The sequence below is a fragment of the Rattus rattus genome, chromosome 3 (assembly GCF_011064425.1).
Source record: "Rattus rattus isolate New Zealand chromosome 3, Rrattus_CSIRO_v1, whole genome shotgun sequence".
Lineage (NCBI taxonomy): Eukaryota > Metazoa > Chordata > Mammalia > Rodentia > Muridae > Rattus > Rattus rattus.
The window spans coordinates 91,963,308-91,971,283 of NC_046156.1; positions in this window are offsets into that span (position 1 = coordinate 91,963,308).

Here is a 7,976-nt window from a genome sequence, read left to right on the forward strand (position 1 = left end):
TGCACAAAAGCTTAAATCCAAGTGAATCAGGGATTTCAACATAAAACCAGATATACTCAATCTAATAGAAGAGAATGTGGGAAAGAGCCTTGAACTCATTGTCACAGGGGGAAATTTCCTAAACAGAACTCCAATGGCTTTGACTCTAAGTTGATAGATGGGACCTCATGAAAAGCTTCTGTAAGGCAAAAGACATAGTCAATAAGACGAATCAGCACTTACAGATTGCAAAAAAATTTTCATTAACCCCACATCCGATAGAGGGCTAATATCCAAAATGTATAAAGAACTCAAGAAGCTTGTGGGGAGCCAAGCCCACTTACACACCCTCTGTTTCAGCAATGTTCTCAGGAATGCTTCAGGCCCATTTATACAGCCTCTGTTTCTGGGAGACCTAGCTAGTTACCTGTTCTTCTCAGTACACCTGCAACTTGCAATTTATGGTCACAGGAACCGAAAGAACAATGGGAGGGTGATGATGGTGATGAATTTGTCTTGGGCTCCCTGTAGACTTCCCACTTCCTTGTCTTTATAAGCCAGTGCCCTGAAATAAATTTTGAGAGCTTGATCAGACAAATGACTTGTTTTCCTTTGCACCTCTTGTCCCCCATTCTTTCAGCCCCCCCTCAGGTCTCCACTGAACCTCCCACAGGCTGGGGCCAAAGCTAACCACCAAAAGAAACAAACAACCCAATCAAAAAATGGGGTATAGAACTAAACCAATAGTTCACAACAGAGGAATCTCGAATAGCTGAGAAGCACTTAAAGAAATGTTCAAAGTCCTTAATGATCAAAGAAATGCAAATCAAAACGACCCTGAGATTCCTCATTACACCAATCAGAATGGCTAAGATCAAAACCTCAGGTGCCAATACATGTTGTCTAGATGTGGAGAAAAATGAACACTCCTCCATTGCTGGTGGGATTGCAAACTGGCATAACTACTCTGGAAATCATTCTGAAGGTTCCTCAGAAAATTGGAACTAGATCTACCTGAAGACCCAGCTACCACTCTTGGGGATTTACCCAAAAGATACCCCACTAGACCACAGGGCCATGTTTTCCACTATGTTCATAGCAGCCTTATTTGTGATAGCAAGAAGCTGGAAACTACCCAGTCGTCCCACAACAGAATGGATACTGAAAATGTGGTTCAATTACACAATGGAATACTACTCAGTTAGTAAGAACGAGGACATCCTGAGTTTTGTGGGCAAATGGATGGAACTGGAAAATATCCTGAGTGAAATAACTCAGACGCAAAAGGACATGCCAGGTATGTACTCACTAATAAGTGGATATTAGCCAAAAAATAAAAAAATACAAAATACCCATGATAGAGTTCACAGAACTCAAAAAGGTCAACAAGTTGAAGGACCCAAGTGAGGACACTTCACTCCCACTTGGGAGGGAGAAGAAAGCAACCACAAAGGGGAGGGAGGAAGGGGTCTGGAAGGGGAAGCAGTTGGGGGCAGAAGGGGAGAGGGGAAGATGATCTGATATTGGGTGGGGGATAAGGACTGAAGGCCTGAGGGCTAGCAGAAAGAATGGAAACAGGCAACCTAAGGAAGATTGAGGTTGGAAGGACCCTACAGAATGTACCAGAGACCTGGGAGGGGAGAGACTCTCAGGACTCAAAGAGGGGATCCTAGATGAAATGCCCTACAGTGCGGAGAGGGAACTTGTTGAATCCACCTCCAGCAGAAAGACAGGGCATCAAATGAGGGATGGGGTTGCTATTCTAAGTCAAAACTTTGACACATAATTGTTCTTGTCTAAAAGAACTTCAGGGGTGGAAATGGAGAAGAGCCTGAGGAAAAGAAGGCCCAGTGACAGCCCAAAGAGGGATCCAGCTCAAAGGGAGGCCCCAAGACCTGACACCATTACTGAGGCTATGGAGTGCTCACAAAAATGGTACCTATCATGACTGCCCTCTGAAAGACCCAACAAGCAGCTGAAAGAGACAGATGTAGCTATTTGCATCCAACCAATGGACAGAAGCTGCTGACCCCTGTGGCCGAATTAGGGAAATACTGGAGGAAGCTGGGGAGGAGAGCGACCCTATAGGAGGACCAGCAGTCTCAATTAACCTGGACCCTTGAGATCTCTCAGACACTGGATCCAACCAGGCAGTATACACCCACTGAGATGAGGTCCCCAACACATATATAGCAGAGGACTGCCTGGTCTGGCCTCAGTGAGAGAAGATGCACCTAACCCTCAAGAGACTGGAGGCCCCAGGGAGTTTAGAGATCTGGTGGGGTGGGTGGGATGGGGACATTCTTGTGGAGAAGGGAGGGGCAGGGAGGATATATGGTATGTGGAATAGTTGGAGAGTGGACTGAAAGAGGAATAAAATCTGGAGTTTAAAAACAAACAAACAAACAAACGAAGAGTGGTACTGTCTATGATTAAATTGAAATGAATCACATGTGTTATTGCCAGACAGAGATATAGCAGAGGGGGCCCTGTTCACTTAGATAAATGGCAAGAACTAGTCTCACAGGGAATATAGCCAAGTGTAGATGGGGTGCACAGAGTGAGTTCTAATTGCATATAGCTCTCCAAATAGTTTGATTGACATGGCACATATCTGAGAGACTTGGCAAAGTCCTTGTATTCAAGCAGCTGTGTTAGGTATTGACTGTCAAGGCTTCTGAAACTAGTTCAAAAGCTGTCAGAGTGTCCTTACCACATGGCTATTAAAATCTGGGCTTTATGTGTGATTTAGAGTTCAGTAGTTTAGACAAATATCTCATACATGAGACCTGAGAAGGTATGATATAACATTCTTGGAAAGGAGGCTATAATCCATTTTCTCACAGAAAGACACAGACCATTTATATGGCAAACACCTATGTAAATGTTTGGAACTATTAGAAAGCCAAATATGAGGTTTCTTTTTTCTTTCCTCTCCGCCATCATTTTTCTTCATTAGATTGTCTGCTTTATATTACAAACCTGAATTTATGTTCCTACTCCATCCTCAACTACTACCCATTGCCCTAATACTCACACTGAGAGACACACACAGAGACACACATACACATAGACACACATACACATAGTCTTGACAGAGATACACACACACACACACACACACACACACACACAGAGTTGTCTATATTCACCAGCTCTTTCTTCTCATCCTATGAACACATCCTGAATTGAACCTTCCTTTATCTCAAAGCTGTTTTTATCCAGACCTTTAGTGTACTGTGTGGTCAAATCCAAGGCTAGTTTCTCAAGGCTCACTGCACCTGACCTTCGAGCAGTAACTATCATGATGTTTTCTCTCCCTCTTTGAAACAATTTCTTCTCATGGTTTTTAGTCTGTCTTTCTCTTGGTCCTCCTGTCTTATTCATTTTTTTCTCACTGTCTTTATTGATGACCCTGTCGCATTGTTCTTTCTTCTCAACATTAGAGCTGGATCTTGCCCAGTTTAAAGGCATACTCGATGCCTGTAAGCACAGAAGAATATTAACCAGCAAGCTCTGGAGCCAGACTGCCTACCTTTGCATCTGCACCTCTTACTAGCTGTTTAGATGTGAGCAGGCTACTCAGTTTCTTCCTCTATGCAACAAGGACTTTATTGTACCTATATAGTAGTTTTGTGAGAATTTCTATTAATCAGATTTAAATCAAAACACAAACTATTTTAAATTTACAACACAAGCAACTTAATGTATTTAAATATTAAAGAGGCGAGATCGGCTCAGAGTAATGGTGCTTGCTACAGCAGCAGGAGAACCTGAGTTTGAATCCCCAGCAACCATGTAAAAAGTGGATTGTGGCCTTGTGCCCCCTTATGATCCTACTACTGTGTAGGGGTGTGTGCTAATGGGGTGTATGGAGTGTGGAAACGGAAGAATTGCTGTAGCTTGTTAGCTGCCAGCCTAGCCTCAGGCTCCATGAGAGACCCTTTCTCATAGAAGTAAGTAAGTGGAGAGTTATAGACCAAAAGACCAATGTCTTCCTCTGACCTCCTCAGAGTATGTGAATGTGTAACATCGGCACACACAGATGTGATATGCTGCACTAAAATCAGATAGACAGATACATACACAGACAAAGGAGATGAGAAGACATCTGCTAACTTCTGCCTATTGCTTCATTGTGCAGGTGTCCACTGTCCTCAGAACTCAGAATTTTCAGTCACTCTGCTTCACAATGAGGGACAGCACCATTCAGTGTCCTAAGGAACAGGATCCTCATTGGCTGCTCTGACCTCTCCGAGTTAATGTTGACATTTTCCCAATGATATACCTTAGTAGGCAGAGCGTGGAATCCCTTGCTGTCTCTCAGACATTCTGAGGGTTCCCCTCTGTTGATGTCTTGCTCTTCCACAGGGTCTACCGTCTCATCACTCCCTTCAGAATTGCCTCCCAAGCTACCTTCATGGGAACCTTCCTTTGTTACTATTTCATATGAAAGGCAACCTCGATAACCATGCATTTTATTTGGTCTTAGCCTTTAGTACATCCACACATGTAAAATTTTTAATTATATTTTTGTTTTTCCTCACATAGAATGCAAGTGTTGGTGATTTGCTTCTTGTTATGTCTTCAAGCTCATGAAATAACGTAACCAAAACTATTTATCATTTTATTATTAAACATAACATGCCATTTACAATTTCTGCTTATGTGTACTATATATGTACTATATATAAATTGTATATAAATTATGCTATTATAATTAGTAGAAGGACACAATTAACCTGTATGCTCAAAAATAAATTAACGGAATAAAAAAGTTGCAGTAGATTCATAAAGTGGAATGCTCTTAAGTTTTTTTTTTTTTTTAAAGACAGTGTTGTCATTTGCAACAGCACAGATAAATCCAGAGACATCATATTAATCACAATAAGCCAGACACTGAAAGAAGTACGCTTCAGGACTTCACTGACATGCTGCATGATTTAAGTCTGAAATGATCTCTCCAGGTCATGTGCTGAAGGAGGTAAGCCTAGCTTGAGGAAGGGAGACCCGGGAGGTAGGCCTTTGAAGCTTCTTCCTAGCTGCTGGTCCTGTCTAACCCCATCTTTCTGCTTCCTGTGGGTTTTGCCCCACCTCAGGCTCCCTGTTGCAATGCTTTGCCTCACTATGCACAGAGAAGGGAAGCAACAGGGGTATGCAAGTCTGGGATAAAAGCACGGCTTAAAATACACCTTTACTCCTTTAAAATTATTTTTGTGAGTATCTGTCTTAACTGCAAAAATCTGACTAACACTTGCTTGGAATCTCAAAATGTTGAACTCCACGTAATAGAGAGTTACAGTGTTGGTTAGCATAGGCTGGAGTGGGTGAGAGGTTGGAAAATAGAGGAAAAAACAGACATTTAGGGCTAACATAACAGTGGCAACCATTGTTAACATTTGAAAACTGTACAGCAGTAGATTTAAGTATTATTACCCAAAACAGCATTTGGGTAATAGATAACTTAAACAGTTTGATTTAAGAGTCTGTGTCAAAACACCATGTACTCCATAGATAGGGCTGTTTTTACTTCTGAATTAAAATAGTGTATATAAACAAAATGAATATTTATTGCACAGGTGAATGCATGAATACAAAGCTTTACTATGAAGACATTAAAAGTAACTCTCTCTCTCTCTCTCTCACACACACACACACACACCACACACACACACACACACACACACACACACACACACACACACTTTACAATATCTTCCTTTCTGGTATGGAAATTTGATCCTTTATCATAATTCCTTGAAGTGATCCTTGGGTCTCAGTTTTGTTCTGTTGACTCCCTGAAGATCAGCAAGTGCACAGTGTCAGAGACAGTGCTTTTCCTTCATCATCTGTGATAAATGCATGTCAACTGCTATGCCCTTTCCCAGCCTACTTTGCTTTTCTGTTCCACACAGAACAGAAAAGCAGCCACCACTAATTGAGTGGACTTAGCAGGGAACCAGGAATCTGTTTGTTATGCTGGACATAAATGTAAACTCTCCTTGCTTATTGTTTGAGGCTTACTTTCCAAAAATGACCAACAGATATGGGCCCATGGGATAAGGCAGACATTCTACACCCTTTAAAGCTTGTCCAGCTTTCTTAGGAACGCACAAAGAAGGCATACTGTGTCAACCAATGGCAGCTGCATATTTTATTAAAACCCCAGGGGGTAGGTTTAAAATGAAATCCTCAGTTCTCCCTCATCTGTGTTTTATAAACCCCCAACTTAATTGGGTCATATTCCTTCTTAGAATCCTGAAGTCTAATCAATCACAGATCTCAGAGGCACAAAGCACACTACAAATTGTTTGCTTCCTTGTTAATAATGAGAGCCTATTCCCAGTCAGGCGCAGCACCTCTTCTAAAACTAGGCACTCTCTCGATGAATTGATATCTAGTCTCCATGGTTCTAATGAGGTCTTTGGGCATATATAACATGTTTATTATTGCCACACGGGCAGGGAAAGTATAACTAGAGTAGAAAATCAATCTTAGGAAATCACCAGTGTACATCCTATTATGTGTCTGGACTGAAGAATTTCCTGGTGATAAGCTTCTTTGGTGATGAGGGAATTCACCAACCCAAATTCTTTTACTGATTTCTGATCCCACTGTTAGACATAGGGAAGATTTCTAGTTTAACTCCTCTGCCATGAACTGTCCTTCAAAAACGTGAATCTTGTCTTCGAACTAAGGAGAAAATTGGGTTTCTTGGAATGGACTTGTCCATATTCACATTTAATATATCTGAAATCTAGGACTTTAAGGCAATTGGCATATTTGTTGTATGCATTAATTGAAGTAATACCTTCATGTGGAATCTGCATTATCTTATTAGGAAATTTAAAATTGGAGGGTGGCATTGGGAGGGCCATGTGGAAACCTAGTGCAGTAGAAACTTCCTGGAAGCTATGAGGTTTACCCTAGCAAGAACCAATCATGTTCTGTGACCAGGCAAGGCTTCCAGTAGTGGGACTGAGGCACCAACCCAGCCACAAAACCTTTGACCTACAACCTGTCTTGCCTGAAAGATGCATTGGGACAATGGTGGGAATGGCCACTCAATGACTAGTTTAACTTGAGGCCCACACAATGGCTGGAACTGGAAGGTGGATCACCCAGGGACCTATGGTAGAACCAAACTCAACTGACCAAAATCCAACCAACTAACTAACCAGCCAACCAACCAAGCCAAAAGCTAAAAATTAACGACAAAAAAAAAAAATCCATCAATGAAATGATAACTCTGCAATACTCATAGATCTGTACCTAGCTCAATTAATCATCAGTAAGGTTTCCTCCAGCAACTAATGAGAGCAGATATAGAAACCCACAGCCAGACATTAAGCAGAGCTCAGGAAACCCATTGAGAGAAGTAGAGGAGAAAGGCTTATAGGAGGCAAGGGATTGAGTATACCAAGAGAACAAGGCCCACAAAATCAACTAAGCAGGCCTCATAGAGAATCAGAGAGACTGAAATAGCAAACACAGACCTTATGGGCCTGAGCTAGGTCCTCTGGCATATAAATTATGATACTTTTTCTTAAGGTTTTTGTGGGAATCCTAACAGTGAAAGTGGGATGTCAGGGTATCTCTGACTCTTTCACCTTTTGGGACCCTCTGCCTCCTACTGAGTTGCCTTATTCAGCTACATATGAGGGATTGTGCATAATCTTTCTCTATCTTTTTATTCTGAGAGTTTGGTTGATATCCCTGGGAGGCTTGGTCTTTCCTGAAGGAAAATGGAAGAGAAGTGAATCTGGGGGAGAGGAGAGGTGTAAGGGGAAAATGGAAGAAACAGAGACTGCAGTCCAGATGTAATGAATGAGAGAAGAATAAGATTTGAAAAAGGGAAGACAAAAAGTCTCTGAGTACATCTGTAATTAAATTCCATATCACCTCAAGTTTACTCTGGCACAAGGGAGAAAGTTAATGGGATATCTATTAACATTTTAATTAGTCTTTTGGTGGTTGCTGACCCCTGATGGAATAAT